The sequence below is a fragment of the Henckelia pumila genome, chromosome 2 (genome assembly GCF_033568475.1).
Source record: "Henckelia pumila isolate YLH828 chromosome 2, ASM3356847v2, whole genome shotgun sequence".
NCBI classification, from domain to species: Eukaryota; Viridiplantae; Streptophyta; class Magnoliopsida; order Lamiales; family Gesneriaceae; genus Henckelia; species Henckelia pumila.
This window is the reverse complement of record NC_133121.1, coordinates 33,619,969-33,630,548: the sequence shown is the minus strand read 5'-3', so window position 1 is coordinate 33,630,548 and position 10,580 is coordinate 33,619,969. Positions and strand designations below refer to the sequence as shown.

The window sequence follows — 10,580 nt, the reverse complement described above, 5'->3', positions numbered from 1 at the left end:
TGCTCTAATGCATCAGCGAAAGGAATATTAATATGAATTTTCTTGAAGATGTCAAGAAACTTAGAAAACTTCTCATCCAACGCTTTCTTCTTGAACCGCTAAGGATATGGCAAAACAGCTTTTGGCACAGGCGGTTTCTTAGGCACAACTGCAGACTTGTTGGAATTTTGGCTATCAGATTTTTCAGACTCTACCACAATCTCTTCAGCTTCCTCATCAACCACTGCCCTTGGGTTATCAGTCCCGAGTTCTTTACCACTTTTAAGCATGACAGTCTTGCACTGCTCCCTTGGATTAATCTCAGTATTGCTAGGAAACACACCTCTCTGCTGATTATTTAATGCATTCGCCAGTTGACCAATTTGTGTTTCAAGATTTTTCATAGAAGCGCTCACATTGGTCAAGTGCGTCTCCATACTATCAAGCCTATTCTCATTCCTTTTAAATCTTGTGGATGATTCTGCAATGAAATTACTCACCAAATCTTCCAACGATGCCTTACCTTCACCATTCTGAGGTGGAGGATTCAACACATTCTTATTGTTTGCATAGGAAAAGTTCTCATGATTACGCAAACTAGGATGATACTGATTGGGTACAGGATTACCTCGATAGTTGTTGTAATTCCTGTTGTTCACATATTGAGCTTGCTCCATACTCTCAAATCCATCAGCAGAATTTACGGCAGTCGCCAGTGATGTTGTCTCAGTAGAACTTTGATTTCCTTTGGTCAGTGCAGCCAACTGTGTAGAAATAGTAGCCATCTGAGCAGTCAAAGCAGTGAATGCATCAACCTCATGAATTCTAGCAGGCTTTCTTATTGCAGATCTCTCACTCGGCCACTGATAACTGTTAACAGTCATTTGCTTGAGCATCTCATAAGCTTGCTCAGGAAATTTAGAAAAAATTGAACCTCCAGCTGCAGCATCCACAGAAATACGAGTTGGCCCATTCAAACCATTGTAGAATAATTCGATCTGTTCCCAATCCGGAAAATTATGGTTCGGACACTTCCTAATCAATTCCTTGTACCGCTCCCAGGCTTCATACAATTGCTCAAAATCATGTTGTTTGAATGTAGTGATCTCTATTTTCAACTGAGCCGACTTAGCAGGCGAAAAGTACTTGGCCAGAAATTTAGATGTCATGTCTTCCCATGTGGTGATACTCGCAAGAGGTAAAGACTGCAACCAACTACGAGCATTGTCCCTAAGAGAGAATGGGAACAATCGTAGTTTGATGGTGTCCTCAGTAACACCATGAATCTTCACCGTGTCAGCTATCTCCAGAAAAGTACGCAGGTGCAAATTTGGATATTCTGTAGCTGCACCCCTGAACTGATTCTGCTGCACCATATTAATCAGAGCTGGCTTCAACTAAAAATTATTTGCTGTGATATTCAGCCTAGCTATCCCAGAATAATGAGCATTGATCACCGGTCGAAAGTGATCTCTGATCGGCACCGGAGCATTATTGACAGCTCTTTCTCTTTCTCTTTCTTCAGCCATTAGTTGCAACTCTTCTCTTCTAGCCTTTCGCAACGCTTTAGCAATTTTTTCGATTTCTGGATCAAAGAGCAATGAGTCGTAACTTTGGCTCTTTTGCATAAACTGCATAGACAGGAAAGATTTAAAATTAGAACCAACAAAATAAAATAAAATGCTCTAAATCAAAATTAAGACTAATTAGCACAATTTAATATAAATCAAATAAAATTCATTCCCCGGCAACGACGCCAAAAACTTGTTGCATGTTTTTCGCTCGCAAGCGCACGATGTCAAGTTATAATATAGGAATTAAGTCCAAGTCGATCCCACGGAGAATGAATAAATGATATTATATCAAATATTTGCAACTAATAAAATCCTAATTCTATGTAGAGCTACGAAAGTGGTTTGATTTTTATAAAACTAAAATTTGCAAGAAATAAAATTAAATAACCATGAGTTCACAAGAGTAAAATTCAATAAGCGACGACTGCTTGAAGTTCGACTTCACTTGACTGTACACCACAATTTATTTCTAATGATTGTTCAATTATAAAATCTTCTAGTTTATTAGCCAAGAATTCCTATTATTTTCTACTACCTCTCTCGAGTGTCAAGCAGAAATTCGTATTCAATAACAAACTCAATATCTCTATCAAAGTTCAATTATTAAATCCGGTAAAAAGCACAAGAATTCTTCTAATGACTTCTATGGAGTTATATGTCTCTCGAACAGTATAAACACCATAGATGTATTTTCATATGTCGTATTCAAAATCTCCTCTCTCGAGTGATAGATTCTAAATAAAATATCATTCAATCTATGGTCAGTAAATTGAAAGCATTAAGATCGGGAAAACACAAATAAAATGTGCGAAGAAATTTAAATATATAAATCAAAATATGTCAATCATGGTTTCCAGTCAAGATCCGTCTACCTCTAGACTAAGAAATTAGTTCATAACGCAATTCAAAATCAAATAACTCATGTTTTTCCAACAATCCATAAACTAAGAAAAATAGAGTTCAAAGAGAAACTAGAACGAATTAGAATGAAGCTTCTCCATCGCCGGATGCCGCCGTCTTCAGTCTTCGTACCGGAATCTCGAGCTCTTGTGCAATACAAAACTCTCAATAGCCGTCTTATGCTCTGGAAAACTCTCTAAACCCTCGTATCTCTTCAGAATAAGCCATAAATTCCTTTTTAAACTCGATCAAGACTTTCCAAAATTATGGACACTGCGCAGCACTGGAGCGCTATACTTCGGCGCTGGAGCGCCCGTCATTTTCTTCCAACAGCGCTGGAGCGCTGCATATGTAGTGCTGGGGCGCTATTTCCTCGACTTTTCACCTTTCGGAAGACTCCGTGTAGCGCTGGAGCGCTTGTCTTGTAGCGCTGGGGCGCTAGTCTGGGCACTTTTATTTCTTTTTTCTTCAACTCTTTTTCACCTCTTTTTCACTTCTTTTGACCAACTAAAATGAATAACACTCAAATTCCTGCAAACAACACAAACAACAAGAGACATGCATAATATCGCTCAAAACACAACAAAAGCCAAGCTAATTCATATAAAATATATGTGCAAAAATTGCACTTATCAGATATACACCACGATGATTGACCAGGGGAGTGTTATTTTGTTTTCATTGTGTTTATTTTTGTTTTGCATTTGTTTGTTTCTCATTCTGTTCATTGTTCTAGAGAATTGAGGGCAATGCTTTGGATAAGTATGAGGGGTGTTATTTAGTTTTGTTTCATTCGTCATTATGTTTTTCATTCATATGGTTTAGATTATTGCATATAGTTCGTATTCATGCATATCATTATGTTTTGTGTTTGTGTTATGTGAATAAGTAGAATGATGACTGTTAGCCGATGATGATAGAGTTGAAAAAAAAAATTGTTTTTGAAAAAATGTTGCTTTTGATTGAACATGAGAAGCTGTTGGTTGAATCGTGAATCATATTAAGCACGCATGTTAGATTGGTGTAGTGTAGCGAAGTAATTGATGAAGTTCGTGTTTGTTTGACCATTGCACGACAATAGATGTTTGTTGATCATGATAGTGTCTTTGGATTCTTGATAGTTGTTAGAGATTGCATTTATAATCTTGGGCGTACCTATAAAAAATTTTTTAAAAATCTTTTGGTTGAAACTAAAGTTGACTCCATCCGGGTTACGAGTGAGGGATTGAAATCCTAATCTCTTATTTTTGACTAAGTATGCGGAGTCCATGGGGTTAATAAACAAATTTTAAACAAATTTTAAAATAACAATTCCATCTGGGCTTGAAAAATGGTTGAAATCCTAATCAATTTTCTTTAGCTAAGTTTGCGGGATAAATGGGATTGTAGTTCCATCCGGGCTATAGACGAGGTGATTGAAATTTGAATCCTATCTTAGTTATAGCTAAGTTTGCGGGTAATTATTGGGGCTTATAAAAAAACCGGGTGCAAAATCCGGAGGTACGTAATTATTCTCAAGAGAATGCATGTTTTGTTTGGGATTGTTGGGATGAAGGAGTGCTTAATTGTGATACTTGCATTGAATTGTCAAAGGTCGCTAAACATTCTTAGGATGGATTCTTTTAAAGTTGCACGAAACTGGAATAACATGGCACACACACACGTTTACGTTAAACTGATAGTGTATTGTGAACAATCAGAAGTTTATGGTTTTAAATTTTTGAATGTGGGAACATTTCGGAGGCTGTGCACGTTCATGATTCATTCTTACTTTTGTAGTTGTTTGCATATTGTTTTGCATGTCTTGCTCGAGGGTTATGGTTTTAAATTTTTGAATGTGGGAACATTTCGGAGGCTGTGCACGTTCATGATTCATTCTTACTTTTGTAGTTGTTTGCATATTATTTTGCATGTCTTGCTCGAGGGCGAGCAAGAATTAAGTATGAGGGTGTTGATAAGTGCATTTTGTGTGCATTATTTTATGTCTATTTTGCATGCATATGTTTGGTCTCATATTGTTTTATGTATTGTTTTTGTGTGATTTATTGCTTATTTGTGCATTTCACTCTCCGGGTTAATTTTGTAGGAAAATGGGTTTTTGAAGAATGAATTACGGAGCAGCCTTGGTCAAAAATTCAAATTTAATTTTAGATTTATTTAAATCCAATCTCCACCGTTCAGATTCTAGTACAAGATGTTTTGAAGCTGCTGTCCAAATTTCAACTCGATCCAACGGCTGGAACCTAAGTTATGAATTTTTCAAGAAAACTGCGCGCTGGGAAGAAAATATGGCGCCTAGGCGCAAGTTTTGAGCGCCTAGACGCGACCTGGACGAAAAAAAGACATTTGGGACAGAACTTTTCACGCCATGGCGCGACACGGAAGGAAAAAAATCAGAATTTTCGAGATTTTAAAAGTCTTGAGTCACGGGCTTTATTTGAGGGGCTTTCAAGTACATATAAAAAGGAGATCAGAGGGAGACGCAAAGGGGGGAGAGAGGCGGCCACCAAGCGAGAACCAAGAGCAAAAGAGGGAGACCGCGTGAAGATCTCAAGAACCGCGCAAAGTAGTTTCTTCTTTTCTCTCTTATTTTTGTTGGGATTTAGGGGATCTTAACCCCAAAACTTTGTTTTTATTTCTTCGTGAAGATTGAATTTGGTTTTTATGCATTTTTGATTATATTACTGTGTTTATTGATTATTTGGAGATTGATCAACTTCGAATTGATTTTATGTGTTATAATTGATACTGAAAGGAGATTTTATAACATGATAGGGTAATATAGTCCATGGATCTACAACTTGCATAGACATATGAGGTTGGATACATGTTGATAGTCATAGTCCAATAGGTCGAAAGCTAGAGGATTCCACAAATCGTAATGCAATTGCAATTGTTAAATAACACAAGGATACTTGGTTATTGCATTTTGTTAATTAGGTTAATATAGCTCGACTGAGTATATTGATAGATTAGGGAATTCCGTCAAAAGCATGACTTGAGAACTGAATTTCAATCATTAGAGAAGAAAAGGGGTAGGTAAACTGAGATCCTAACAATCGTTTATTTATTTTATTAATTTAATTTTATTATTTTGCTTTATTTCATCTTTTATTTTAGTTTATTAATTTATTATCATTTTATCTTAAGTAACTAAAGAATAATACTTGAGTAATTTTGTCAGACATCAATCTCTATGAGACGATACTCGTACTTTGTACACTATATTATTACTTGACTCGTGCACTTGCGATATATTCGAGCTTAATTGATATATATATATAGGTTGATTTTCAGTGGTAGTATTTGCTCGATCAATATAAAATCAAGTTCGTAACTCAAGTCTTCACACGAGTTTGATTCATAAACTTAACTGACTAAACACACGCCTAGAAAATTCTAAGAAAACTATACACTTAGTTGCATCCGATTAAAATCCAGTATAAGAAAACAACTTACAATAATAGCACACAATTAATATCTCCTAATATGCAAGTTTAATATTTTCCAAAAAACTCCTACAATCTCATCAAAATTGTTAACACTACCTAATAACTCAAACAACAACCACGTACTGTCTAAAACTGGAAGGAATATTGGTACACCAACTCCGTTTAACTTGAAATCGCATGCTATAAAAATAAACAGTCAGATAGTGCACTTTAAATTATAAAAGAAGTTTTAAACAAAAATAAACACTAAGCTGCACACTTAAATAAATTAAACATTTAGTTTTGAAAATATTTTTAAATAAAAGGAAGACATCAAAACATTTAAAGTATCAATTCAAGTATGACTAACACATAAAATTCTTTAAAAACTTACAGACTTTGAGGCGAGATTTCTCGAGTTTCTTGCAACCGGCAGTAGACACAGCCCAAACCAGAACCATGCTCTGATACCAACTGAAACGACCCTGACCTCTATTTTAAATTAATTAATAAAGAAAATGTGGATTTTTCAAAAATTTCGCCATGACCTATCTATTTATATTCAAAGCCGCCTGTCACAGACAGCAAACTAAAAAGAAATAAACACCAGACAGAAAATCATAATACGAACAACACTAGCTTACCTAATAGAACCAAACCCCAGCCAGCAGTAAAAAAAAAAAAGGGTTAACGGATTTACATGCCATGATTTAAAATCTACAAGTTTATACAATTACATTTACTCCAAAATAAAAAAAAAAACTACTTCTAAACATTTAAGTTATATTAATCTCTGCGGAAGACAAGCATAGGTCAGAGGGGTGTGTCGTGCCCGCATCGCGGTCCACTCGATAGTCCTGCCCCTCGATCTCAAAAATGAACTAACCTGCACCAAGTAGATGTAGTGAGCCTAAAGACTCAGCAAAAATATGGTGAAGTAACAAGGGTTTAAAATACATGCGGAAATACTTAAAATACTATACTTATAATACTTTGGAACTTACTCAGACAAGCTGAATGATAAAAGAGAATGAGACTTACTGCAAGCAATGAACTCACACATAACTCACACTTTTAAACTTGGAACTTTCTTAAACTTAATTTGAACCTCATGCATAACTGAAACTGAATAAACTGAACTGAATAATACTGTGCCCTTTCTTTAAACAAAATAGACATACCAAAAGGGAGAACTTAAATATAACATATGCATTGCTAAGTCCAACATAATGAAAATAACTGAATAAACTGTACTGAAACATAGTCATATATATTTTGAACTTTAACTGTGAACTTAGATCCTTGAATTCTGACTCAGTACTTTCGATCATGATCATGGCTGCAGTGCACTATGCCGCAAGGAAGTCAGGATAACCCCCAACTCGTCTTGCCCATACTTGGTAAGGGAAGCCAGGATTTCTCCCAACTCGTCCAAACCCATACTTGGTAAGGGAAATCAGGATTTATCCCAACTCGTCCAAACCCATAAATTTGGTAAGGGAAGTCAGAACGTCTCCCAACTCGTCCAAACCCATACTTTTCTATAGTCACAACCATCTCACTTCGTTCATAAAAATACTTTCTTTCATTCTTTCTTGCCTTGATATAAGAACTTAGCATGCATATTATGGAAATGACTTTCTTTGAAAATATTTACTCGATTATTCGATTCACAAATAAATGATGAAAGATGGTTGACAAGGATGGTGATTTAGGTGGAAAACCATAGCTAAGAGTCTAGACTTTACTTTTTGGCACTTAGGACGTATCCCGAGCAACCCACTTGCACAGGTTATAACTTACTCAGTTCTTAATCAAACGACTTCCGCTTGAAAACACGGTTCACATGCACTCTATACTTAACTAGGAAGTCATCCTCAAGGTATAAACCTTATCCAATAATTTCTGGCACAAGTATTCCTGGGCAGCAATCACTTAGCAACTATATTATGTGCCTTAACATTCAATAGCCTAGAACTCAACCAAATATTAACCGAAATGGTTCCCGCTTGAAGCAACGTTTCCCCATCATCCTAGATTATTTCCAAACCCGAGCCCTTGACCAAAACCCGAGTTTAACACTGTTTTACTCAATAATAAACGGACAGCCCCCAATCACCCATGTTAACAACCTTTAAACTAGGTCCTAGACCACTCGCTAGACTCGCACAACCCTAAAGACTGACTTCCTCACAAGCCAATACCCCAGCTCAAGTTTATCCCCTGCCCTTGAACCAATTCACAGCTCGAGAAGCTAACTCTGCCATAGGACTGACCCTTAAACCTCACCCAAACAATCGGCCCCTTCACTAACAAGCCAAATTCCCAGCCCGAGAAAGACCCTACCCAGCCCCAGAAAACCCAATTCCTTCCACCTAAGATCAACTGCCCCTCGCCTCAATATTTGCCAACCATTTCACACAACCAAGGTGCTACCATGTGAGCTACGTCTCAACCATGGTAGCTCCTAAAACACCATCCAATCAACAGACACGATTCAACAACACGTTCTCAAACATAACGCAAGGGACACAAAAACAGGGGGGCTTAGCAGTAAGCAAAACTCGCAAGAACCATCGAAATCAACATAAGAGACACTAGCTACTCCAGTCATGAGCAAGGACACACCAAAGAAAGCCCGAAAACGCTGCTCAAATAGACACACACGATCACAGGTTCGCACAGACCATTGAGGAAATCAGCAAAAATTTTGAAATGCTATCCCTAATCCGAAATAAACAAAATGCAAGCAAAAAATCAAGCAAACAATCATAATAGTCTACTCGGTGGCCAAAGAAAACCTATATTCTTGCCTTAACCAGAAAATAAGAAAAGAGCGGGTAGAGGAAGCTCGGCGACTGGAAATCGAGCTGAAGGAGTAGAGGTGAAACTCGTGTAGCTCGCCTGGAGGGAAAATTTCGCCGGGAGAGTGTACCTGGCGGTGACCGAAGGTGCTGGAGGAGATGAGGGGGAAGTGTCCATCGAGAGAATGAAAAATGGAGATGGAAGGAGGTCTGTATCGGCTAAAGTATTGGGAAAGGGGAAATGTATATATGGGCCGAGATTGGGCCTGAGGAAAATCTTTAATGGCCGATGAAATTGGGTAAGTGCAAATCCCTATTGATCCGGTCCATATATATATATATATATATATAAAAAGTGTGCAGGTATAAATTATATAATATGCAGTATTTCATATGGTGCGAATAAAAGTGTTAGGCTCAGATTTCGCAAATACTCAAATTTGAAAATTCAAGAATTAAATACTTCAATTTTACTCGCCGAGAGCCGGAACTGGAAGCAACTGAACTCAAAAATCCCCAGAATAATTAACTTAAAATATTTGAGCAACTGTACTTTAAAGGAATTTAAGGCAAATAAAAATAAATACTTAAATATTTTGATGTCACAGAGATGGATAAAATATTTAAATAATAAACAGTGCGATAAAAAAAATAATTTAAAAAAACTAGGCTAACGTTTAAAAGCAATTTAAATAAATACACAAGCGAAAATAAAAATTTTAAAATGATTTGGACAATTAAAAATGATTTAAATAAATAAGCTAGACATTTAAAATAATTTAAAGTAGTTAACCGTTAAACTTATGTTATTTAAAATAAATAAGTTGGGCAGTCAAAATATTTAAATAAATAAGTTTAATAGTTAAAATAATTTAAATACTATCCATAAGCCCGAGTAATTTTTTTTAAATAAGTAAACGAAATAGTTAATCTCATTTAAACGAATAAATTAAATAATTTATGTCATTTAAATAAGCATGCTTAAACCTTTAAAAATCTTTAAAACAAATAAGTAGTATAATAAAATAATTTAAATGAGTAAACTTAAACAATTAAAAAAATTCATTTAATAGTTAGTAAAATAAAATCTTTTAAATTAATAATTAATATTTTAATAACACGCAATTCAAATAAGGAATTTAAATCAATTAAATTTAAAAATAATAAATCCTAATATTTATCAAGTTTAATGCACGCGATTTAGTGGATTAGATTTTTAGGTACTACATGTCGCTATTTAGCGACGGATTCTAAGTATTTCGTCTCTAAATTAACAACGCAAATCAATAAAAGTCGTCGCCATTAACGACGTTAAAGATAAAATATACGTCGCAATTAGAGACGAAATAAAAACAATAAACGTCGCTATTAGCGACGACATATTTAGAAAATAGCGACGTAATAAATATATGAACATCGTCGCTATTAGCGATAAAATTGTTTATAAAGACTGTCGCAATTAGCTACGAAAAAATATATTTTTCGCATTTAGAGACAATTTTAATGTCATCGCAAATAGCAACGACATTAAATTAATTTGTCGCTACTTGCGACGTTTTTTTACATTTAGTCGTTAATAACCAACGACTAAGAAAATAAGGACGATTGTAATATTCGTCGCTAAATCGTCACTATCTTAAATTTAGCGACGCTTTACGATCCTTGTCGCTAATGCCGAATTTTTTTGTAGTGCCATGAATCTCTCTTTTCCATTGAACTCAATCCATTTATTTCCAGCATTTTCGAAAACCCCAATGGATAAACTCATCACAAATAATAATAATAATAATAATAAAAAAATAAAGGAAACCAATATAGAAAATATTAATTAATTTAAGCATGTATAAATACCCCTCGACACCAATCGTAATTCCCATGCAACGCATCTCCCA

The 10,580-nt window shown here is 35.5% G+C and overlaps 1 long non-coding RNA gene and 1 other non-coding gene across 2 annotated transcripts; one reads left to right on the top strand and one right to left on the bottom strand.

Moving 5' to 3' along the window:
- Positions 1–993: 993 nt before the first annotated feature.
- Positions 994–1,099, top strand: LOC140885709 (small nucleolar RNA R71). Its single transcript, XR_012151127.1, has one exon. It is a non-coding gene; the product is annotated as a small nucleolar RNA R71 (small nucleolar RNA).
- Positions 1,100–2,357: 1,258 nt separating this feature from the next.
- LOC140881967 (uncharacterized) lies at positions 2,358–8,894 on the bottom strand. The gene is made up of 2 exons (XR_012150094.1): positions 8,698–8,894; positions 2,358–6,770 (listed from the first exon to the last, which is right to left on the bottom strand). It is a non-coding gene; the product is annotated as an uncharacterized lncRNA (long non-coding RNA).
- Positions 8,895–10,580: the final 1,686 nt, after the last annotated feature.